The sequence below is a fragment of the Gouania willdenowi genome, chromosome 21 (genome assembly GCF_900634775.1).
Source record: "Gouania willdenowi chromosome 21, fGouWil2.1, whole genome shotgun sequence".
Lineage (NCBI taxonomy): Eukaryota > Metazoa > Chordata > Actinopteri > Blenniiformes > Gobiesocidae > Gouania > Gouania willdenowi.
In genome coordinates, this window is record NC_041064.1 from 27226674 (window position 1) to 27253556 (window position 26883).

The 26883-nt window shown below is 38.3% G+C and overlaps 1 protein-coding gene and 1 long non-coding RNA gene across 2 annotated transcripts in view; both read left to right on the top strand.

Moving 5' to 3' along the window:
* Positions 1–1441: 1441 nt before the first annotated feature.
* LOC114455555 (uncharacterized) lies at positions 1442–2910 on the top strand. Its single transcript, XR_003672695.1, has 2 exons — positions 1442–1923; positions 2532–2910. It is a non-coding gene; the product is annotated as an uncharacterized LOC114455555 (long non-coding RNA).
* Positions 2911–13290: 10380 nt separating this feature from the next.
* Positions 13291–26883, top strand: part of LOC114455693 (uncharacterized) — a gene marked incomplete at its 3' end in the record, with an annotated part of 48538 nt that continues 34945 nt past the window's right edge. The window contains exon 1 of the mRNA XM_028437072.1: positions 13291–13506. The remainder of the gene's footprint in view (positions 13507–26883) is intronic.

Sequence of the window (26883 nt, forward strand, 5' to 3'; positions counted from 1 at the left end):
TTTTTTGTTTTTTTTTTTTTATTAGAAAAATAGCTAATTTTTGTTATTGTAAATTTGCATTTATTATTATTATCACTAAAAATATACAGTGGGTACGGAAAGTATTCAGACCCCTTTTGTTTCATTGCAGCCATTTGCTAAAATCAAAAAAAGTTCATTTTATTTCTCATTAATGTACACCCCATCTTGACAGAAAAAAACCGAAATATTAAAATTTTTGCAAATTTATTAATATAGAAAAACTGAAATATCAATTGGTCATAATTATTCAGACCCTTTGCTCAGTATTGAGTAGAAGCACCCTTTTGAGCTAGTACAGCCATGAGTCTTCTTGGAAATTACGCAACAAGTTTTTCAAACCTGGATTTGGGGATCTGTGCCATGCCACAATTCTGTCTCTGAGCTCCTTGGGCAGTTCCTTCAATCTCATGATTCTTATTTGCTCTGACATGCAATGTGAGCTGTAAGGTCTTATACAGACAGGTGTGTGCCTTTCCTAATCAAGTCCAATCAGTTTAAATAAAAACAACTGGACTCCAATGAAGGAGCAGAACCATCTCAAGGAGGATCAGAAAAAATTAACACCATGAGAGTTAAATATGAGTGTAACAGCAAAGGGTCTGAATACTTATGACCATGTGATATTTCAGTTTTTCTTTTTTGATAAATTAGCAAAAAAATTTACATTTCTGTTTTATTCTGTCAAGATGGGGTAGTGAGTGTTCATTAATGAGAAATAAAATGAACTTTTTTATTTTAGCAAATGGCTGAAATGAAACAAAGAGTGAAAAATTTAAAGGGGTCTGAATACTTTCCGTACCCACTGTAAAGAAACAATGGTGTTGGTCGAGCTGATTCAGTTTGCTTTTGAAAAGGAGTTAATTCTAGTGTGTGTGTGTGTGTGTGTGTGTGTGTGTGTGTGTGTGTATGTGTGCACGCGTGCCTGGATAAATGGCAACATCCATCGTAGTATATAATGTTTTTTTTTTTAAGCTAATTGTTAAACAATGTGTAAGAGCGCCTACTAAGTGCCAATTATCAAATCAGTGTGCCTCTGTATACAGTATATTCAAGCCTATTTATTGAGTATGGAATTGTGTCAGTGATGCTAAAAAAAAGTAGACTAATAATAATTGTGCCCACCCTTGCTTTTTACATGCCCCCCTAAAAATTGAGGACTGGCAACAGGACTGCTTACCTAACAAGGATATTTGTTGTTTTGCCATGTTTTAATGCTGATACTCTGATTTGCACTATTTTATGCTGTTAATAGTCCAAATCAAGGTCCTCCATAACTACTGCCCAAAGCTAGAGTGCAGTGGAAGGCTACGTGCAATGCTGAGATCGTCAAGTAGCTGCAGTGGGACATTATTGGCGCCGCCTCCAACCCTGTGTGCGGTGGGTGCCGTTGTGGACTGTGTGCCCCTGGGGGTAAGGAGATGTCTCTCGCTGAGAGAGAGCAGGTGATCATCAGGGCGGTAGTAACCTTCAATTTAAGCGACAACCACAGCGACAAACCAAACTGGGATGCCAAATATCCCTGCAAAGAGAACCCTGCTACCCTGCCTAATAACCACAAGGCTGTTGAGGCAACATTCCTGAAGTCGAAGAAGCACCTCAAGAGGGATCCGGTGTGGTAAGAAGCCTATGCCAGGCAGGTGCATGACATGGAATCCAGGGGGGGCGCGGTCCTGCTTTCCAAGACTGGGATGGACAATTCGCCTGATTTCCATCCTGCTGAAGGGCTAAGACGTCTTGAACTCCATCCGGGCAGTGCTGCTCTGTTTCCGCGAGGGAGGGCACACAGTGATTGGAGACGTCTCCAAGACGTACAACTCGGTGTTGTTGGAGGATCAGGAGGTGCACGTCCTCCGCTTTCTGTGGAGGGACTCACCGGCAGACGAAATCAAGGACTACGCCGTGGTACGGGTGAATATGGGCGATGAGACGGTTTGTTGTATTGCCCAGGTGGCCATGCAAGAAACAACCAACCTGCCACAGTTTGCTGACTGATATTAAAATATTTTATGTCATTTAGTTAATTTAGTTAATTACATAGTTATAATTAAAAGTAGACTAATACTCACACATATATTCAGTTTAACTTTAGACACCAACTTGTGCACACATACTGGCTAAAGTTTCTGTTTACATTGCTAATGTCAAAGTGACCTGTTAGCAGGCTCCATCTCTTTTCACTATGTTAGATAGATAGATAGATAGATAGATAGATAGATAGATAGATAGATAGATAGATACTGTAGATAGATACTTTAATGATCCTTTACAGGAAATAATACTGTTACAACAGCTCACACATAACAGGGAAACGTCAAATCCATACATACATCTATCATTCACATGCATTCATGAATAAATAAAAAAAGTGCATAAAAATGTGCATAGGTGGATATTTTTTATCTGTGTGCCTTGAAGAGTCTAATAGCAGCTGGGACAAAAGCCCTTCTGAAGTGCTCAGACTTGCACTTTGCTGCCATCAGTCTGTGACTGGTGCTGTTGATCACCTCCAGGGCATGAAGGAGATGGGAGGGGTTACTTGTGATGACCCTGAGTTTGGAGAGCATTCTCCCCTCTGCCACCTGTTGGATTGGTGCTCGCTCAGTGCCGACCACAGACGCTTTCCTAATAAGCCTGTTCTTGTCTGCCGACCGAAGGCTCTCTCCCCAGAAGACTACCGCAAAAAACAGGGCGCTGACCACTACTGTATGGTTCCGGAGCAAACATCATCACCATATTCAGTATTTGATTAGACTTTGATCAGTCAATACTGATAGTGCATTGTATATAGAATCAGCGGACAGCTGTTGAAGTAGGCAAACTTTCTGAATCAGCGTTAGGTTGTGTTCTCAACTTGTACAAGTTCTAATAAAATGCATCTAAGACATTTCACTCAGTGTGCTTTCTTTTTTTAAGGGTAAATTCTCCAGGAAACTGACAAAGTACACAGCAAATCCAGCATGCCCAAATTAACACAGTCAGATTTGATTTCAACACTTTTAAAATGTCTATATGAGTCCACACCAGAGAGTGTTAATTTAACTCTTTTTGGAGAGTTGGTACCTTAGCTCTAATTAAGTGTCAAATACTAAATCTGTCTGGAGTTAATAATTTAACACTTAGTAACACTAACTCAGTGTTAGAGTCGAAATATTTACTCTCCAAGAGTTTTTTTTCTTTTAACTACATAAGTGTTATTTGTAAATAATATTAAAAAAGGTATACATTTAGTTTTTAACTTTTAGAAATTCCTTGGGAAATAAACGTTTAAGAGGCAATGATTTTCTGAAATACATTTATTTCAAAACATGCATCACAAGTAGAAAACAATTTCTAAAACATGCAACAATGTGGAACAATGTACATGCTCTCACTTTCATTAGAATATTGCTTATCAAAGGGTCTGACATATGTGAGCTGGTCAATGCAAATAACAGCATTTTCATTTTTTTTTTTTATTTCAATACATTATGCATGGAAGTGTTCATCAGGATAAGTACACCCTCTGTGAAGAGTTGAGACTGAAAGATGAATTTCTCCATAACTGAAAGAAATTAAGAGAATTAAAATGTCATAAACTATTAAAACCACCAATTGAAGTTGTTCACTCATAGGTAATTAGTCTATACCAATTTAAATTGCACATAGATACAAACCCTCTTGAAGAAACTGGAGGAAATGGAACCATTCATCACTTTGTGGAACTTTAATGTACGTCTGCACTCCCCCATATTCCACCTTTGCATCTCCTGCGTGGAGATTAAACCAGAAGTAGTGTAAGCCCAATCATTTTACAAGAAGACAATTGTAGATACTATTGTCCATCTTTAAAGGCAATTTTATACTCAAAAGTAAGTAAGTAAATAACATTTATTTATATAGTGCTTTTCGCTGATAAAAATCACAAAGTGCTTTACAATAACAGAGAACAGAACTTGTTTGTTAAAATTGTGCTCTTAATCAATGCACACAGACAATAGTTAGTGCCAAAATAAATACAAAACCTTGACCTTTTTTATTTTTGCCTAAACCGTGTGCACAAAGTTCTGAAGGGATCTAAATGTTAACATAGAACCCAATCAGAACATCTGTCTTCAAGTCGTAGCATAACTGTATGTCAACCTTTCACGATCTGAAAATTGCTTTAGGTGTACAGTAGTCCCTCGCTGTTTCACGGATTTTTTTACAGTGTAATTTTGGATGCATTTTTTTTACAGTGTATGAACGCGCATTGTGTTCTGCGTCCTGATTGGCCAATGCTGCGTTAACCCGCCAGCAACACATCCAACTCGCTTAACTGCCTGCTGTAGTGAGGAGCTGTGCTCCTTTTTCTCCTCTCATAAACCACCAGTGAAAAAAGCCGGTGTGATAGCTAATGCTATCCGAGCTCAGTGCTACAGAGAGAACTTTTACCTGCTACTACCACCTCCTCGCTGATTCTCCTCCACACCTAATCCTTCCTAGTCCGGTCCCAGTTATAAAGGCCGTGTCATACAGCTCCAGGTGGTCACACAGCTTCTACTCCATGGTTGAATGGGTGAACAGACCAGTGTCCGTGTTGACGTGAGGTCATTGTCAACAAAGACTGAAGTAAATCTACGAAGGTTTGAACTGTGAGAGTGTTTAAACAAGAGATAAATGTGGTTTTACAGCCTTAAAACATGTATAAAAATAGTAAAAAATAAAGCTGACTACTTCGGGGATTTTACCTATTGTGGGTTATTTTTAGAATGTAATCCCCACGATAAACGAGGGACTACTGTATTTAATGTGAATGTTCACCTGCACAGTTTTTTAAAACTAAAGTTTTGCCCGCAAACAATGAACTTCGGCGTGCTAAACCAGATTTTTATGCCATATCACCAAGCAATGTGGCTAATGCCAATCACACAGGTTGTTCTCAGCCCAAAATAATAATAATAATGACAAATAAAAACATCTCAAATTAAAATGAGTTACCAAGCGTGGCAAACACCTCAGTCATGTGGAAAGCAAATTGTTCTGAATGTTCGCTTCGGTGAGAGCCTGTGATGCTGGGGGTGGAGTTAGTGAATTTACTCACTGTGGGAGTTTAGAGTTAAAAAAATCAAGAGTTATTGTTTCCATTGTAACACCTCCAGATTTGATATAGAAACACTCTGTTTTAACGCTCTATTTTAACTACTAATATTATACACCCCAGAGTTACATAAAAAGAATGTGACTCTATTAGAGTAAAATTAACTCTGCTTTTGTACAAAGTCTACCAACACCAAAATTTTAACACTTTTGAATTTGCTGTGTAGAAGAGAGACATGTTATCATAGTCAATTCCTATGTGGATGACATACTGGTGTCCCACAAGGACCCCCAAAAACTGAGCAAGATCCTTGTGGGTGTTGAGACTATCCTGGAAACTGAGGTTTTTTACCTTAAACCTTGGTTGCGGCCTGGCCAAAGTGGGAGGCAAGGCGGTGTTCCCACCAAGCCAGAGACTATCGTATTGCCCAACCAGCTGAGGAATGAGGACACTAAGGCTCTTGGGGTGGGATACCGCGTAGAGGAAGACAAGCTCTTTCTAAAGGTTGTCGTTAATTTCTCCACAAGGAAGAAAAAGATGTGCACCAGGCTTGATACACTAACTAAGCTCTGTGGGGTTGTGGAATATGTTCACAGAGCCTTGCACTTCTATGCTAAGCTAAACCACCGACACACAGACTGGGCTAAGAGCTAACGCTTACCACTGCATACAAGGAATAGGCCAAATAAAAAGAACACGACTTACTGTCATAAAGCCACAGAGCCATCGATTTGTTTATGATCAGATTTAACACTTGTATGGAAGGATAAAAGCTATGTAACTATGTATCCGTCCAAACTTGTGAAACACAATATTTTTTAATTATATTTCACGTGTTCACAGAAAAAAAGCTGGTCTCATTAGACTAATTTAACTATTGAGATTATTACACCAAAATATACTGAATGATTAAATCATCAGCATTATCCTGTTTAATTATAGGAAATCAGAGAGTTATTTATTAACCATAACATTATGTAACTCATAAGATGAATGAAACAAGATTCAGCAACAGTAAAAATACTGATGGCGTTATCTGTGCTTTTTTTTAGAAAATAATTTCCTTTTAAGTGAGGAAATAAATTAATTTCGTACAATAACACTAATAGAGTGCCACTGATATATTCCATAAAATATCAGCTCATGAGCTCTTTGAGTCAGCAGCTATTGTAGCCTTTTTTAATGTGTTGATGTATTCAAATGTAATTGTGTTTGTAAGGAACCTGTTTACACTTTAAGTTGGGAATTGTTTTATTTATTTATAGTTTTTTTATTTATCGTGATGTTTATTGTGACAAATACCAGAAATTATCGTGATAATTTTTTTTAGTCCATATTGACTATCCCTAGTGCTAACCATGAAGGTGTTGCTGTTACCCTCTTTTGTATGAGAAAAAGGGCCTGGGTAGTGCAAGGTCCTACGGTTGCACGCAAAATATTTGACTTGTGCATATATTGCCATAAGTGCAGAGCTTACCTATGCACTTCAGTAATGAGCGATGTTCCCACTGTACGCACAAGGCCCCTTTTGAGTACACATATCCAAAAAAAAAAAGACATTTAGCGGTATCGACAAAGGAGGAGTCCGAAGGAGAGTGGCTCTGGCTGAGACCGACTGGGCATGGGAGTTTAGACCAGCAGACAAAACGCATCAAAATAGGGCAGAGGAGGCAGCTTTCCGTGTGTTGAAAGGCCATTGAGCAGCTGTCCGGGGTCGATTCAGCTCCAGATGATAAGAGAGTTGTCCGGGATGTGAAGGTGAGGAAATGTCATAGTCGTCCCATCGACCTGTCCCAGGCTAGGATGGATAAGGAGCCATGTCCTACCACCATTCTCCACAGGGATGTTGGCGGGGTGCCTCGGGGTTGGGGTCACAGAAGTGGCCCTTGCACAAACATTGGTCGTGGATGCACTGGCCTGTGGGATAAGCTCGTACTGGGCTTGACCTTAGACACGTCGATCGCAAATATCAATTTTAGGTATAACCACTCACTCTTTCCCTCTGTTCACGTCCACCACTTAAGCTGGGTGCTGTGTCACCGGCTTCTATTTCTCCACACTTGTCACCAGACTGGCTGAACTGATTACACAACACAGTAAGCACAATATGCACTAACTATAACATCACATTTCACTCTCACCTTAAAACAGTCAACTCTTCCCCACCCCTTCCATTTTCATACCCTGACTCCCTCTTCCCTGTGCCCTTCCCCCTCACTTAGGTGTAACACTGGCCTCTCTTTTTATGTTCTCTCTTTAATAAAGTGTTTCTTACCCTTCCTTAGTGAGTGCTGGTAATGGTCTCAATTAAGCAATAAAATAAATAAATGTATTCAATTGCAATATTAAAACATGCATTGCTGTCTTAAAAAGATTGCACTCCGACAGCATGTGCAGACAAAGTAAAATTTAACAAAAAAAGAAGAAAAAAAATAAAAAATAATTATATATATATATATATATATATATATATATATATATATATATAAAAGACGTGATGTGTGTTACTCGCGCATGTGTTTACCTGCCGGATTTACATTTTTTGGTGGTGAAGCTGAGCTTGTGAGTTAAGGTCTAGATGTTAACTTGTGTAATCTACCCTAAATGTTCATGTATGCAGTGTACTTATTTTTATGTCGTTTCAGTTGATTACCAGGCAAACGACACGGTTACTGTGTTAGTTTTAGTTAACGTACAGTAGCATGTGCACCGCATATATAAATATAACAAATAAAAGACAATCCGATGTCTGAGCTTGTGACACACTTTTTCACCATTTAAGCACAGCCTTTACAGTGGGAGTTATAGGATTAATGGTAGTTAGCCCCTGGCTACAATCCCATATATTTACATGAAGATGTTATTTAATAGATATTGTTCCATTAAAAAAAGTGTTTTGACAAATCTGCTGATATTGTTCTTGCACAACCAAACTGTCTCATTAATAATTTGGAAGCTACAATTGGGACATCTGTAATTTAATGTAAACTCATTAATCAAACCTGTTAATGATGGATCAAAATAGGAGTGGCAATGCAAAGTACTGGGTCAACACTGTTGCTCTCTTTGTGTATGCTTTCCATTGTGTTTCATGACCTGCACCTATTGTCCTCATCAGTCAGTTGATAGGCAGGAATGCAATGTGACCCATATTGTCCCTATGGTTGCTAAATATTACTGTCCATCCAAGAGATGAGTGTTACAATATTCTTGCCAGGGAGAGCTAAGAGTTACAACTATCGTGCTGCTGTGGGATCTGAATGTCACCTCTCAGCTGTGTCTTGTTTGTGTTGTTGTGCTGGCTCTGAAAAATCGTCCTCTTTCAGTTGGTGCAATGCACTTGGTCATCCAGAGTTACTGATTCCACACGAAGACCTCGTTCACCTTCTCTGAGTCTATCCTGAGTCACCTCGGCTGTGCTGAATTTAGCAAACCTCAAAATACAGTGATGTTGTGAGGTCTTGTTGAGTTTGCTTCTTGTAAATATCCCTCTTGCTCATTTTCATTATTTTCACCCTGAATAGCTGTACTGTAACAGCACTGATGGCAAAACTGGTGGCAAATAAATAATTGAACCAATGGTGAGGCCCTCATAAATTATCTACATGTGTCGCTGTGCGATCAGGTCAGTGCAGTGGTTTTACGTCACATGAACCGTCTGTGGAAGCTGTCCATGAGGGGGAATGACCAAATGAGACACCAAGGGGCGGATTTATTAAAGGTTACTTCACTACATGCGCTGATAAATGGTGCAAACCCAAGCAGCCGATGCTGTACGTGAGCTGTATCGTTCAGTTTTGTTCCACCAAACGGGGCACTACTTTTTCTTTTGCTCATAATGTTCAACGTTAATAAAAGGTATTCAAGCAAAGTTCTCTACGCATTATCCTACAATTAATGAGAAAATCGTAATTTATTGGCGCACTATATTGACTGCGCATTGAGACAAATACACTTTTTCAACCAATCAGCATTGAGAATGTTAGTAGGTCACAGCCAAAACCAAGGCAATATCACTACGCACATGTAAACATGGAGGAGAGTAAGCAGCGCAATTCACCTGTTAGCGGCGATCAAGCGCGATTAACACCCGTAAAAGTGCATTCTTGATGTCGGAAAAAATGGTGGTAAAGATCCGCAGCCCTGCACCAAAGTCCGATGGGAAAAAAATCAAGTAGTGTGCAAAAGAATGGCTCGAAACATCGGATACTATGTAGCTAGCTATTGCTAATCAACATGTTGCCTTCTTGGACAAACCGGTCTCTGATGTCCCAACAAACTACGGGTTTCACCCGGCCTGCTATCGGCGTTTTATAGACAAAAAACACTTGACTTGTGCACAAAAGTGTCAAGATAAAACAGAAGGGTTAAAGACTTATAGCCGCTGTTGAAGGCTCTGAAGCGGTTTCGCCAAAGATGCTGCGTTCCAAGTACAGCTTGATGGAAGTTACTCTTACCACAACAAGCCATCAACAAGCCAGCACGTTCTGCCTAAAAGCAGGTATGTTTACTCACTTTTATTTATTGATTCCGAATATACAAATAGTACAAGGCTTCCTGATTGCTTTTTAACAAATTATTTGCACAACATAATATAGAAATTAAGATTTTCAGGAAGCAAAATAATAATGACGCATAGAAAAAAATACATTAATGACATATTCAAAAAGGAGTGAGAAGAAGCATAGCTTGTTAGCTCTCACCCCTTGGTCTAAATGTATATATATACACATACACTCATATATATATACACATTCTCTACCTCTCATCATCATTCCACATCAATTAATAAATAACAATCACCAATTAATGACCATTATCAATTATACCTGCTAAATAACCTGTTTTTGTACATTTTCTTGAGTTCCTTGCTTAGATTGTTCCACAGCTTGCCACCAGAAATAGATATACAGAAACTTTTCAAGGTTGAATTGAATGTTATGCAAGCTAATAGATTGCCAACTGGGTTTAGAATTTATTCGTTATATTTTTAATGTACGACTTCTTCGTGAGGCAGCTCAGATGAAATCTGATGAGCGCATGCTGACTAGGGCTGAACAATTAATTGCATTTGCGATATTATTGCGATATAAGGGCGACCGTGGCTCAGATGGTAGAGGGGCATCTTCTGATTGAGAGGTTGGGGGTTCGATCCCAGTACCTGACTATATGTCGAAGTGTCCTTGGGCAAGACACTAAACGCTAAATTGCTCCCAGTGGTCAACTAGCGCCTCTTCTGTCAGCTTCAAAATGATTTGCTTTACTCCCATAGACAGCTCTTTGATCTTCATGTTTGCTTAACAGCAAATGTATTTTTTACAGGTGAAAGCCAAAGCCAAAAACAAGAACTATTTAATGTTTAAGCAATCAACCTAAAAGGCAACACTTGAGCCACTAGAAACACCAATCAGTCACATGTTCCAATAATTTTGCTCACTTGAAAAGTGGGTGGGTTCAAACAAAATGTGCTTTGTCCTGAGTTGTTTAACACATTTAGATGTAAATACCAAAACCTGGAATTCTGAACTTTTGCCCCATATTATTTTTTTGATCTGAAGCCCAAATGTTTTTAGTATACAACAAAAACAAAGGAATTGACCTTCCCGTTCCAATACTCATGGAGGGGACTGTAAGTACTGGGACAGAATAGCGCCCAGCCAAAAACAATCGTGTTGTGCATCGTGTAGTATACATGGGGTCACACCACCTCACGACAAGCTCCTGATCAGCAATCGTATGGTCGTAAGGAAATCAAACATGTCATCTGTTTTAATGGCGACGCTTCAGTGTTATTATTATTATATATACGTTGCATTTCCAGAAACAAGACCCCGACGTGTCGCGTTTGAACGTACAGTGTGAGCAGTCAGATCGTGTCTGTGTCGGTCCGTATAGCGTGAGAACACAAGTCGCACAGTTTGAGTTGAAGCTTAGTACAACAATTCAAAAAAATCGCACAGTGTATGCCAGCCTTTACAAGCATGAGAGAATATCCTGAAATACAAAGCAGCAGGGAATTATACCTCCTGCTGAGACTGAAACTGCATGTTCTGCTGATAATGACCTCACCAGCATCTCACATGGTAAAGTTCTCTTGTTGTGGCATTTTCGAAAACTAATTTATAATTGTGCCAAACTGTGTAAGTGACAGAAATTAAAAAACTTATTGAGATTAAAAGTCTCTTGTTCGAGACTCCTTATCGCGACATGTAGCAGCAAAGAACAGTTTCTACATATGATGGGCAGCCATACAGAGAAATCACAACCCAAGAGTTAAAAGATTCAAAGAAATGAATAATCAATAATCTTCTTGGAAAAAGCCCAACCTGTTTTGAGCAGGAAAAAATTACATTAAATATTCAAACCTCTGTTTAATTTACAAAATCATTCTAGGTCAGTCCTCTCCTCAGTCAGTTCATAACCATCAGAAGCACATCACATTGCAGCACATGAGGAGCAGCACGGGGGCTGACCTTCAGTCAGAGTGCCTTCTCTGTTACCGCCTCACAGCAGTGGAACCCTAACCCTAACCCTGGAATTTTGGTATATTTTCAGTATTAATATTAATGTACACTGTCCCTGTTAAATAAACCAGTAAATTAAATGAAATTGAAGTAATTTCTCAAATCAACCTTTAATGTGAAAAAAATACTGTGAACTAGGGTACACCAAAGTGGCAGCTGATTGACTGTGGGGCTTTATTCTGAATAATGGAGATTAAACTGTTAATTACACAATAATCCTTAATCCAAAAGGCTTCGAAATGATGACCTGAGGGGTATTCCATAAAGGAGGGTTAACAAACTCTGAGTCTATCCATAAACTCTGGGTCAACATACCCCGCGATGGGAAACTCTGGGTATCAGATTCCATTACAGCTGGTATGAAGTGGGTCAATCAACCTTGAGTACGTAAACCTTGGGTTACTAACGTGCACGCGCGCGATAAAAAGCCATCATCAATGGATCGAAGATGACATGAGCTGCCATTTATTCACCCTAATGGGTGAAATAAGCCGGTGTTTGAGGAATATGAGCCTGTTCTAAAGGTGCGTTCAGTCTTCAGTGACTATAGTGGCTTAAATCACCCATAATTAGTCACACTTTTTGGTCGCTTCATCACTTTATCTCATCGACGAGCGGTGAATAATATGAATAAAATGTGTCTGAGGAGACGTATCAGAAGCATGGGATGCTGTATAGAGAGCCCTCCTGTTACACTGGATATTAGGACAGTAAATGCCACTTGATATTTCATCAATTATATTGATTTTTAAGGTAATATTGTCGCCAGAGTCATCTCGACGTCCTAAAAAATGTCATAAAAATCCACTGAAGCGGCTTCACTTCCAAGAGCAGCATCACAATTCACTGCACCATCAAGCACCTTTGAAGATGCATGATCTACAGATTTAACTGTATAACAATATAAAACAATAATCGAGCCTTAAAAGTGGATTCATTTAAATTGGCATTTTCTACTTTATATTATCCATAGGTTTGTAATCAGTGAACTTTACTACAGACGTCAGTAGATGTTTTAATGCAGATCAACCTCTCAGTGTCTTTCACTTAATGATCTGTATCCACAATGTTATAAAGAAAACTACCGTTTGCACACACACACACACACACACACACACACACACACACACACACACACACACACACACACACACACACACACACACACACACACACACACACACACACACACACAAAAAGTAAAGCAACACATTAGTAATGATGTGAACACATCTGTGGTGTGTGATGTTACTAATGTGTTTCAGAGAAGAGTGTTAAGGTTCATTAAAGTGTTCAGAAACGGTGTTCATGTGGGCGGAGCCAGGTAGAAACCCAGGGTTTCTTTGATAAAACCTGCCAGCGACCAGGTTTCGTTCACGGACAATGTTGCCATGGTAACATACTCAGAGAACATACCTCACGTTTAGGAATGGGATACTCAGAGTTTCCCTCATTTCAGCCTGAACATACTCATTCCGCTTTATGGAATACCCCTCTGGCATCAACACCTGCTTGCCCTTTGCTTAGCTTATAAGTGTTTCAGGGAGGCAGCCGTCTCCTGGTTTCCATGCCAACTCAGAGGACTATTCACATTGGAGCATGCTCAGTGATCCCTCCCCTCAACAATAGCCAGTAAGCCGACGCACTCACTCACTCATACTGTCTCTCTCTCTCTCTCTCTCACACGCACGCACGCACGCACGCACGCACACACACACACACACACACACACACACACACACACACACACACACACACACACACACACACACACACACACACACACACACACACACACACTTACTCCAGCTCATAGTAGGAGCGAGACGGGGAGGAGGCAGCCTGTCGAGCAGTGGATCTCACGTCACACATCAAGGCACAGGCAGACACACTGCAATAACAAAGGTAAGAAGGCCAACACTAACCTGACAGTAATTCTCTGTACTGGCTTAATTGGTTTCTTACATTGCGGTGGAGTTGATTACATCTGTAGCTGGGAATATTTGAAGGTGTTGCTAATGAGAACATTTTAGCTCTAGATGAAGCATGTGGCCGGCTTTGTGAGTAATTAATGTCATCGTTTCACTTTCAATGTTGCTTATTTGAGCTTCAGAAAACATATTTCCACACACAGATCTTGTTATTTGGTGAAGCTTAGAGCAGGACGGATAATTATTCTGCTCAATCGGAGGCTGTAGTTACAGGAATCACTCAATAATTCATGCAGTCTTGTATGGAGGGAAGTCAGAGAATGACAGCAGGTGTAATGCGATGCTCTGCTCGGACAATGATAGCACTTATAGTCTGTTTCACAGTGTAGATCAATTCTGTTGTCATTCTGTTTCAGTAATAATACTTGAATTCTTTTGTAACACAGTAAATGTTCCGAACTATGTGTGATACCTAATTTTGTACTGAACAAGAGGCAGGAGAAGAGACTCTGTGAGCTTTAAATACTCAGACATTCCTCAAACCGTTACAACATCCAAAAATCGAGATTATAGAGGGTTTTCACGGCGCGTCATCAACCGCGTCATCAACCCGGAAGTCGCTATTTTGGAGATAAAGCAGCAGGTCTACAAACAGTACGCAGACAAGAAAATCTCGAATTTCGAGACCAAATGGTGAACTATCGCCGTGTTTTTGGCTGTACCAATCAGTCAAACAGTGAGACACATTTGGAATTTTATAGATTGCCATAACTAATCACAAATCAGTGAGAACAATCTCACAAGTTATTAGAGGAAAGGAGGCGCTTGTGGTTAGCAAAGCTAAACCAGGATCTACGAAGCAAAAATATGGAATCAGAACAGTATCATAATGAATGAACTCTTGTAGGGTTTTTCATGAATGCACATGCTTTGTTTCGCAGTTGTATTTCAAATTCACAAATGCACACACTCTGGTTCACAAATATATATTTGTTTTGCAGTTGTATTTCAAATTCACAAATGCACACAATCTGTTTCACAAATATATATTTTATGCAAACTTGTAATATAAATTCTGAAATGCACAAGCTCTACTTAACAAATATTATTTTGAGGCACACTTGTAATATAAATCCACAGATAATGCGAATTGCTGAATGTGCGTTTACAAACTGCTTCTGTGCTTTGAAACCTCTGCATTTGTGAGAGAAAGTGTGTGGTGAATTTTGAGACTGCCCTGACGTCGTGGGTCAACGAAGGTCACCATTGGCTGATAAAAGTGATTGACAGATTCATCAGCCAATCAGGTGTGTTTGCTTTCAGCCAATATGGCTTCTTACATTTTCTCCACACTTTTAAACCAATTGCAGAGCTACTGATATGTGTGCGCATACGCAGTATTCAAACAAGAGTGTGGAGAATATGTAAATAAATAAATATCCAGTATCATTCCTGCACACACACACATCTCAAAAAAGATATGTTATCGATTCGTCTTTGTGTTTGTAAGCTGCTAGTGGTTTACAGACCTGCTTGTACGTCAGCTGACCTTGTCTGTGGCTCACATGTTGCAAGAGTGCATAACTAGAAAAAATCCCAATGCTTTTAGACTATTCAATGCATGAAGGATTGAGATGTGTATTACCTCAGTTGCATAGATCAGTATAGTTTTTGACAAATTTGGCATCATTACAGCTAGAAACACTAAAACCCTTCTTTTAAAGCTGATACCTGGAGTTTCTGCAAAATCTATGTTTATTAGGGATGTAACGATTAATCGTAAGGCAGTTAAAAATCGATTCATAGGTATCACGGTTGATATCGATTTTCTGAAAATTGAATCGCAGTACTTTTTTTAACCAGCAGAGGGCACTATCCACAACTGTAGGCGGCGGGCGGAGTCTGCTAATACTTTCTTTCTGGCTGCCTTCTACTCTTAAATATGTTAATAAATGATTAATTACCCCTTTAGCACCGAAAGAATATCTGTAATATTACTTGAATATCTGTAAAAGTCACGTTTTTCTATTAGCTCTGTCTGCTAGCATAGCTTCTCTTCTTCACTGCAAGATATCTGCATGCCAACCGACCACTGTGTTACCAGCGCCCTCTGCTGGTCCAAACAAATATGACGTAAATCAGTGTAATCACGGTTTTTTTTTTTTTTTTTTTGAAGTCCAATTGTTAAGGCACAAAATACATTTTCAGTTTCACTTTTAAAAGAAAAATAACTATTATGCAGTTTTGCATTGTTTATTATAGAACCAGAATTTAAATTAATAGGCTTCATTTTCATTTGTATTATTCTTTTATTTATTTCATTCAAGATTTATTTTTAGCTAAATTGCATTGTTTTGAATAGTTTATCAAGGAATTCTTTTGACAATGAAAAATAAAAGGAAAATAATACAGTATTTTCTAGTTTTTTTCCCCCAAAAAAAAAAAATTTGTCTACAGTCCCATTTTGTAAAATAAATCGTGAGAGAATCGTATCGTGAACCCAGTATCGTGAATCGAATCGTATCGGGAGTTGAGTGAATCGTTACATCCCTAATGTTTATGCATGATTCTTTTGAAATTCGAAAAAACACCTAACTAGTCTTTTAATATGGTCTACTGCCGGTGGTCATTCATATACATTAATGTATATAAGTCCCTCCCTCGTCCTATAGACCCTTATACAAATGGAAACAATCGCTGAGTGCACCCAGCCAATAGGCTTCGACTTCCTGTTTTTGAGACTGTCAATCAAAGTGAATGCGTAACTGTGCACGAAAACAAGGCTGTGCGTCACAACAGTAAACAGGGAAATATGATTTTGGCCCATACCTGACCCATAGACCTACTGTATATCAATGCAACCTTGTTATGTTCCGTGATGCGCGTGCAGAAAAGAGGCGTGGCCTCTGGTAGATTGCAGAGGAAGTGGAGCTGTTGAGGGCGAGATATTGAGACGTCCTCTCAGAAACTCCGGATAGCAGCGTAAAAGAGTAACTAAACCCCAAACCCACTTTTTTTTGCTGAATTCCAATGTACTACGGTATTAGTGTTGTTAATTAATCCTAGTTCCACTTTCACATTTTAGTAAAAGTATTTTAATTTTGCATATTTAGTTGTAAAATGTCAGAGTTACTGCCCTCTCAGTGTTGAATTTTACTATTGACTGAGACGGATTATCGTGACCATTGCGTGTCAAAATATTTACCATGATATTCTGTTTAATTGACTTTTAAAATACAGTGTTAAAGCTGTATTTTTAAAAAAAAGGAGAACAGAAGTCTTTTTTACCTCTTTTTCCTTTTTTAGATCTTTGAGTGTTTTAAAGCTATGCTAAATGACAGTTTTCAAAATTATATTCATATTAGTACGTCTGCAGCTTAAGCCAAGCCTGCTGCTTAAACCAGGTCGGGAGCAGGTTTGCGCCCCAGACTGTGTTACTATGGTAACTAAGGTGTTTTCTCGTTGATGAAACGGCTGATCCAGTTAGAACCCGGCTTAATGGAGCCAAACTCTCAGGGTAGAGCAGGGTTTGATGTACTACCACCGGTTTGAATCCAGTGGAACACTTTTGGAAAAAAGCAACCTTGATCACCATCACTGGATCCTTAGCCCAGCACTGTGTCACTACTACCTTCCCTTTAGGTGTAATCAAACTGTTTATCTTTAATTAGAAAAGATAATGTAAATAACTAGTCTTTGTAATTAAGTATTTAATCTCAACTAACAATAACCTAACAATGTTTGACACGAGAAGCAGCATTTTTCAATTTAAATAGATTTTGGTATATGATATAAATGTAAATGTAAACAATAAATGAACTTAAACAATACAAGTGTGTTTATTATTTTTATCACTGAGTGCTAACACAATGTGCAATATGATATGAATAAATAATATCAGGATTGCATTGTTCACAAGGCACACATTAAAATGTAAGTAAGCTATATTTATGCTTTTCCGGCTTTTTTGTAAACTTCTTAAAACAAATGTGTTTTTGTGTATTAAAAAAAAAAAAAAAACAGCACTTAGTACAGTACATTCCAGAGAAGTAGAAACTGGACGGTGCAAAATAGTTCTGTTTCATGAAATAAACAGACCAACTGTTGAAACTGACGAATTTCGTTTGAAATTGTTTTTCTGCAAAGCAGTTCATAAGATGGGTCAGACAACACTATCTGTAGCACTGCTTCTAGCCCCACATCCTTAATTTGTCAATCACGGACTTATTCAGCTAGCATTGCCTGTGCTAGCTGCAATATTTAGCATTGAGGTGGTAGTGGAGGCTAGAAGAGCTCTGGGGATCAGGAACTCTTTCTGGCACAATTTGCACTAACCTGGGCTTTTGTTTTCCATGCAGTGTTATTATTTTAACTAAATTTAACGGCCACAAAGTACAGCAATGACATCTCCTCAGGCTGTTTGTTGTGTTGTTGTCTGTGTGTCAGTATTATGGGTATACTGGAAACTCGTGCAATGAGATTATTAACTAATCACAATTAATGTGGTAAGGTCCCAGCACTTCTTTTAACATATTATTATTAGGTATATTGTTAATTATATTATTGAGTGTATCACAATATTAAGACATTACAATATATATCCAGAGTAGTTATGCTATTATGTCCAGAGCTAAAGTCAAATAAAAGCATGGTTTTATTTTTGTCTTTTTTCCCTTTTTAAAAATATTGTATTGTTATCACAAGCCCATTATCGTTTATTGTACCATAACAAGAACTGAGTGTATCTACGCATCCCTTATTATTATTATTATTAGTATTATTATTATTATTAAGGTTTGATTTGGAAGTTTGTTGATATAAAGCTACTTATTATGCTGTGTTCTGTGCTTGATATAAATATTTCAATCATTAATTTAAGTGTTTTTCTGAAGCTGTTGATTTGTCCGCTGTCGAGCAATTTGTGTAAAGGAATGCTATGAGAGAAAGAAATGTTTAAGCTTATCAGGAATCTGAAAAATGAAGGAAAAGAGAAAACAGGAGGGACACAATGAAGGAGAATGGGAAGCTGAAGGAATAACAGAGAGATGCAAGGTGATGGATCACAGTTGGTAGAAAGAGTGAGAGGCGCTCTTTCACCTTTCGGGAAATTGGAAAATAAATTGCGTTGACATAAGCAGGTTTACATGGAGATATTAATACAGACTGGAGAAATGTAATAGGAGAGTGGGGTTTGCATGGACAAGGTAGGGGCTTAGATGTTTAGCATAGGGCTAATTATCTCTGTTAGGAATTAGTTAGCCATTCCATCTGCCATAGATAAAGATCTCATTTAAAGCTCTTTAAAACACCTACTTATATTTTTACTTTTATAGTCTAAAATTAAGTGTCTCCAAAGATGGAAAGGTTAAAGCAGATGCAAAATGTGTGCAAATGTCACTCCGCTATAATAAGGGGTGCAAGCAGGGCTCTACACTAACATTTCCAGTGGTGGCACTGGTGCGACTAACTTTCTCAGTTGTATGAAGTAAAGATTGACAATGACTCGATATATATTTGCTAAATGTTTTAGTGTCAATATTAAGTTTTTCTGCAACAAGCAGTGGCTGAAATAACAGGTCATTTATTTTTATAGATGTAACATTTTTTTTTTTAATAACATCAAAGCATAACAACAGGTTACATGTATTCTGTTTTTTTTTTTAATTTTGCAGAAAGGCTGTACTTGAATGAATTTAACAGTAGCATAACCAACTTAGCATCTGCATTCCTTCACCCCATGGAATTAAATTCAGAGGGTCCAGCTGTTATAGTGGGGTCTCCTAACCCTCTTTCCCTGGTCAGGGGTCTGCAACCTTTACTCTACAAGGAACCATTTAACCTCATCTCACCTGGATTAGAGTCCTCCTGGAGCCAAAAAAATACCTTTTCAATGAAGACAATACAGTGTATTAAATTATATACAGTTAAAATTATATAGAATAATGTTTGATGTGATTTATATTGATCATGTAAATGGAAACTTAAAAATAGTTTAAAATAAAATAAATTGACATCAAGAAATAAGAGTATCTTATATCTCAGTTTACATGAACACAATGTTATATAAAAAAGTTTTTTTTTTAGTTAATGTATTTGAAAGGCTACAAAAAGTAACTTGAATTTGATAACAGATATGGGCCACACATAATGCATGCATATTTAACCGGCACATTGAAGGTTTAATGAATCTGTTCCCACACAATTAAAAGCTCTATTTTTTTCCTGAATAGTGTTTTATTGGTTTAGTTATCTTACCAGGGATTTAAAACTTAGTCATTGCACAACGTGATTTATTTTAGGTTAACAAATTGTTGTATCTTGATTTTATTTGTCATTAATCATTAATAGCCTCTAAAAAATAACTTTATTTCAATAGTTTTTTTTTAAGCTATAGAGAGCCATTGCAAAAGAGTCAAAGGGCCACATTATGCCCTAGAGCTGCAGGTTGCAGACCCCTGCTTTGGGAGAAACACAGCTGAACATCTGACCTGGCATCATAGTCCATCAGTTCTGGTCCCTCCATGCTGATTCTGATGAGCGTGTACGCTCTATCGCTGAGCTCAGCAAGTTTTTCCTTTTTACTGCTGCCCTCAATGTGAGCGCGCACTCAGTGAAGGGCTCGTTATGTCTGGCACCGTTCATAGCGGACCGCGCGCACTCCAAAGGAGCACATTGATGTTTATACTCTGCTTATTCACTGTTGCATTACCCGCAGCAAAGATGCGTGAGCGTACACCGCCTCCTCACCTGTAGCACTGCGGTCAAGCCAGCCTACACTCCGAAATCCTCGGTCAACCGAGCTGCCAGCCAATTTGCAGTGCCTTTTTATAGACAGTTTTACGGTAATCCTGCAGCGCGGAGAGAGAAAGAGAAGTGCACTCTGTGGGACGTGACGAAGCGTTCAGCCGCTCCATATAAAATAACGTTACCCAATACGTACTCGCACGGATACGACCAGATAATTTTTTCACTCGCACACATTGAAAATATACTCGCATATGCAACCATTTTGGTCGCAGTCTTGAGCCCTGGGTGCAAGCCACAGGGAATCAGGAATGTGCTTGTTCAGCACGTCACAACGCACCCACAATCCATGTAGCGTGTTTCCCTGTGATGAATAGGTAAAGTAGGCATATCTCACAAGGGGAGCACAAAAAGGGAGGGTAAAATGCAAATAAATTAATGCAGTGGACGCAATGCAATTTATCAAACCTGGAACTGTTTCTGCACCGAAAGTAGTACGACCCACAGGAAGGTGCAATCTCACACACAGAGATCATGGCTGTGCTGTGTTGACATAAAACACAGCGGAGATCAGTTTCTAAAGCCTCTTTGACGCCTGAGGCGAGATTTTCTTTTGGCTTAGGCTTCAATCTTTCAGAATCTGTTTTCAGATGTAAGATAGTCATAGTACAAAGTACAGTATTCTATGGGACTTTAAAAATCAGTCAAAATGCTCATAAACGCCTGGCACTGAGGGGGGTAGAAATTCTGAAAAAGGCTGGCACTGAATGAGTTAATAGTGTGTTGTGAAATATGATAGACCTCTTAAAATGAGCAACATAACCCTGTAAGGCCCACACTTGCAAAATTACAACATCCCTTTTAGGCGTCCTAAAAACAAACTTGCAAATGTTTTTTTTTTTTTTTTGTAAGACCGTTTTTACATAGTCATTAGGTCTTATTGTTTACCCTTGCAATGTGATTGATGGTAACTGTATAAATAGGTCTGACCATCAGGCCATGAAGTCATACAACTTGCAAACTTTCCTGGATCCACATCTCCTTACTAAAGTAAGTAAAATATCTGATTTTTTTTTTTTTTTGTGATTTTAGAATGTCTAGAACATGTAATTAATAAATTATTGTTGAATGCATGCACCTACTTAGATTTTCAGCTTGTTATGTCTTTGTTGAAGTTTTACAACGTTGGGTGTATGGAATCACAGGAGTGCCAAAATTAAAAGGAAATGCATGTGGAAATATAAAGAGAATCAATAATGAAAAAATATACAAATGTAGTATATTCTTTTTCCATTTTGTTTTTGCTTTTTCCATTTTGCTTTTTCCATTTTGACATTGCTTTTTCTGTATTCTCTGCTTTTTCCATTTTGTTATTGCTTTTTCTGTTTTGTCTTTGTTTTTTCCATATTTGTCATTGTTTTTTCTGTTTTATCTTTTATTTTCCATTTGCGTTTTGACACTGCTTTTACTTCATGACTCAAGCTGTTGGTAAAAGCAATGTCAAATCAATGACATTGACTTGACATGTCATCTTTCTGTCCAGGCTGACTAGTTGATACCTGTTCACACGATACCTGCTTGCTGTCGCTATGTATTAGCAGGCTCGGGGAGTAACGGATTGGCATATGCACCTTGCACAATACATAGGGACATAGCACTTCTCAAAAGTTCACATATTGTGAAAAATACTTACTTATAATGTATTTGATTATTTGGAAGTTCTAAATATTTTTTTAATCTGTTTAGACCAGATTTTAGTAATTCTGATTGAAAACATGATTTCTTGTTGTGGTATTTTAGCCCTGTCAGTAGCAATATTTGAAACTGGCTATATTTTATGTGTAAAAATACATATACAGCTGTTTTTTGGGCTTTGTTTGTTTGCTCAAATATCTAGAGCCAGATGCTGTTTGTGTAGGATGGTTACTGTGTGGATGTGAGGACAGGTGTGAATGTTCTTGACTGTGGTGATGTGGTCTGTGTGGTTTTAAGTATGGTGCATTGTTCTAGAGTTTCCTTTTAATATGTTAACTAGAGAGCCAATCTGGCTCATCCAGACAGTATTATGTGACTTGAGTGGAATGTATCACATAATGAATTTGCAGTGAAATGATTTAGACTTTAGCATTCTCTAACTCTTACCACTATTATTTCCATTTCAGAATGCTGCCAGCAAGGAAACATTTCTACACTGTGAAAGACGCCATTGAAGCTATCCAAAAAGGAGAGAGTGACTTTGAAATGGAATCAGACTCCAGCATCAAGTGACGAGGAGGTGGACGAGGCTGCTGGCCCAGTGGACAAACACGATCAGACACCCATTGATTTCCCAGCTATGATGATGATGTCCTGGGTCTGCCCGAAAGTTTTCATTCTGTACATTTTTTTTGTCCAATACATTTTTATTCATAAAAATGACAGCTGTTTAATTATTAATCATTCAATTTACCTGTTATAGAGCTTTGTAAGCAATCCACAGTGCAAAAGAACATTAGGTTTATCATAATAAAGAAAAGTTAAACGGGTGTAGCCACTGCTGTAACCCTGGGTTATAGCATGCAACTGCAGCTTCCTACACAGTGCATGGGGGACCTGTCCGTACAAAGCTGTTCATGCTCCGCTGTGACGTACTGTGGGGGACAAAAAAAAAAATGATTTGTACAGCAAAACTCACTCATAAGTTAATCTATATTATCTATATTAATTTATGAGTGAGTTGGACATTATTGAATTTGTACAACAAATTCAATAAACTCACTCATAAGTTAATCTATATGCTAATGACTGCAGCTTTGTCCATATTTAACATTTATTTAGCATTTTTTTAATAAAAATTGTTTAGTTTGTTAGTTTTTTTTGCTCATTTTTAGATTTTTGTTGTTTGGTGTATTTTTCTGTAATGTATGTTTTTTTTTTTGGAGTCATGTGTATTTTTGTATTTTCTGCTGTCCTTGTGTAATGTATAACAATAATTATACATTTTTTGTATAATTATTGTTTTTGTTCCCATTTTAGTGTGATTCTGAAGTCATTTTGTGTATTTTTGTATCTTTTTATTGTAGTTTTGTGCATTTCTGTTGTCATTTTGTGTATTTTTTGTATAATTATTTAGTTTTGTATTTTTTGTTGTTCATTTTCATATTTTTGTTGTTGTTTGGTGTATTTTTCTGATGTATGTTTTTTTGTAATAATTTTGTGTGTTTTTGGAGCCCTTTTGTGTATATTTGTGCATTTCTATTGTTGTTTTGTGTACTTTTAGTATAAATGTTGTTGAGTTTTTTGTTTTATTTTACTCATTTAGTATATTTTTATTATAAATACCTTATGTGGCATGAGGGTGTGTTTTGAGAGGTGTGTGTGTGTGCGCGTGCGTACGTGCATGTCTTTCTGTATTTATTTATTTATTTGACAGGGACATTGCAGAAATAGCTACAAGCTAATTTTCATCTGTAGTCCCTGGGCAGAGGCAAAGTGACAGCATGTTTATACAGTGGACAATGAGCATTCTCACTTAAGAGTCCATTCACAATATAAAAAACAGATAAGCACTGGCAAAACGATCACCTCAACAAACATTCAAATGCAATATTTACAGTATTTATAGTTTTAAAAAAATGTACCTTCTTACATTTTTAATAATACCCTGATTAACCAGTTTTTTTGCAAATGATCACAAGTCTGACCATCTTTCAACCATTTATTTACTTTAAGTTTAAACTGTTGCAAAGTGCTACTCTCTCAAACAGATAATGGCAACGAGTTTCACATCCCTGCAGCTTTCACAGAGAAGCCATTCTGTCCAAAGGTAGAAGACCTAAAGTTCACATAACAGTCTCCTCTGGAGGAGGCTCAAATTGCTCTATGTCCTGCCTCTACTTGAGTTTTGACAATACTAGAATTTTAAACTCGATACCGATACTCAGAAAAAACTCGGTGGGCCACGTGGACCTGCTGGGCTCACACCAGACAGGCCTTCACTTCACTCCCAGCTGGTCTTGCTCACTCTCACTGTAAGATAATCTATTCTTCCCCACCCTTTCTATTTCCTGCCTTGAGTCTCTCCTCCCTGCTCTTGGCTCCCTTCCCCCTCCCCCTCCACCTAGGTGAAACACTGCTCTCCCTTTTTATATCCTCCCTATAATAAAATGTTTCTTACCTTTCCTTAGGGAGGGCTGGTGATGGTCACAATTAAACAATAAAATAAATTATTTTATTTCATTGCAATAACAAAACATGCATTGCTGTCTCTTAATGATTGCACTTCTTGTAGTGTTGACCTTTGACAGCATGTGCAGACAAGTGAAAAAAAAAAAAATAATAATAATAATAATAATTTTGATGAGCCATTTATTCAGTTGATGCATCATTGGAAGGACTTGGAGCGGTGCTCTTTCAAGTGCCACAAGGAGAGTCCAAGGCCAGACCGGTCGCTTTGGAAGCAAAACCCTCAGTGCATCACAATAAAAATATCCAGCTCACAGACTCGAGCTCATTGCTCTGAAGTGGAGTGTATGTGAGAAGTTTAGCCTGGCTGAAAGTTACAAGCATCACCATCTGGACGGATAATAATCCACTTACCTACCTCCTCACAAAGCCAAAGCTTGACGCATGTGAGATCCGCTGGGTGTCTAAACTTGCATCCTACTCCTTTGATCTAAAACATCTGCCTGGGAAGAGAAATGTGGTGGCTGATGCCTTGAGTCGCCACCACTCCGCCAGCCACGGATTGATAGGCAGGCAAACTTAAGCACACCCAGCCAGGCACCGCAACCCCACACCAATGCCACCAGCATGTTTGGGTTAGATTGTTTTATGTCCTGAGCTTATCATTTTCGAAGAGGTCTTGGAGATGAATAATTCCGCTCTCTTCTAATGTTAATTAGATAGAGCGGTGTTTTTTGTCTCTAAAGTCGGCGTTGTGCCAGATTGGAGACAGCATACTAGTTTTTAATTGAACATTCGTAATGTCCAGGGCTTTCCACCACGCAGTCAGGGTGGAGGCAATCAGTGGGTTTTTAAAGCAGTTATGATGTTTGAGGGTCACAGTGATAAAAGGGAGATCAGAGAGTTTAATATGTTTGCAGTCTAGCTGTTCTATTTCTAGCCAGGTGTTGTGGTATTCTTTTGGTTTTCACCATTCTGTTAAGTATAATATTTGGTTTGCTAAGTAATAATGCATGAAATTAGGGGCTTATAAACCACCCTCGCTTTTATTTTTTGAAGGGTTAAAAGGCTTATTTTGGGTTTTTTATTCCGAGCATAGAATTTTGTAATTGCAGAATCTAATCTTTTGAACCATTGCGTTGGTGGTTTCAGTGGGATCATAGAGAACAGATTTTCATTTTAACTGAGGCTATTCTGCCAAGGAGTGAGATGGGAGATTGTTCCATCTCCGCAGATCTTCTGTGACTTTATCCAACAGAGGATCTAAGTTCAGTTTAATTAATTAATTTAAGTTTGTTGATATATTTAAGCCTAGATATTTAATTCTATTTGTGGGGTAGGGGTATTGTGGGTTTTGGCTTGCCGGGGTTCATGAATTTTTTGTTAATGGAAGGATTGATGATTTTGACCAGTTAATGGAATAGTCTGATAATTTAGAGAAGCTGTTTATTAGTTTGAATACTTCTTCTAATGAGGATTGAGGTTCTTCCAGATAGAGTAAAATATCATCCGCATAAAGATTAATTTTGTTTTCTGAAATGGATGAGTGGATTCCTTTAATAACAGTTTTCTGACGTTCAGCTGCTGCGAGAGGATCAACAAATATTGGAAAGAGATGCAAAAGATGATATTTTGTTTGTGGTTACTGAGGCCTTAAGTTTAGTGTACAGGGTGGAGATCAATTTTATGAATGATTGTCCAAAGCCAAATTTGCCAAGGACAGCAAGGAGGAATGATCAGTTGACTCTATCGAGTGCTTTTTCTGCGTCGAGTGACGAGATTATGGTTTTCTTTTTAGAATTCTGTGCCATGTTGATCAAATTAAACAGTCTTCTTACATTGTCTGTGGAGTGTCTATTTTTAATAAATCCTGTCTGGTCTTGGTATATAATTGACTGTACTATTTTCTCTAACCTGGAAGTGAGTGCTTTGGAAAACTTGAGGGTAGCATGGGGTTTTTGTTTGGTTTAAGCAATAATCAAAGTTTGGATGCACCAACACCACACATTCAACCAACATGGTCTTCAGCTGGTCAAAAACATTTGCACATTCCACCGACCACTCTGCATTTATAAGTTTACAATAGGCACCTAAAGGTTTTTTTGTCTTTAGCTGACCGCCCTCATCTTTTCCGTCCAGCTGTGAGTGCAAACAAGGGCTTTGCTATAGAGGAACAGTTTGAAATGAAATGTTGGTAGTAAAACACCATGCCAAGGAGTGATTTGATTTTCCGGACAGAAGGCGTGCAACCATCATCCTCCATAAGGTCTTGCATTGTCATCTGTGTGATGACCTCCACCTTGGCAGGATTACGGCCACACCCTCACTACTTATGACATGGCCAAGGAATCCTACTTGTTTTTGAAGCAGATGACACTTTTTAGGGGCCAGTTTCAAATATTTTCTCGCAATCTCTGAAACACAACGTGGAGTCTGGACAGGG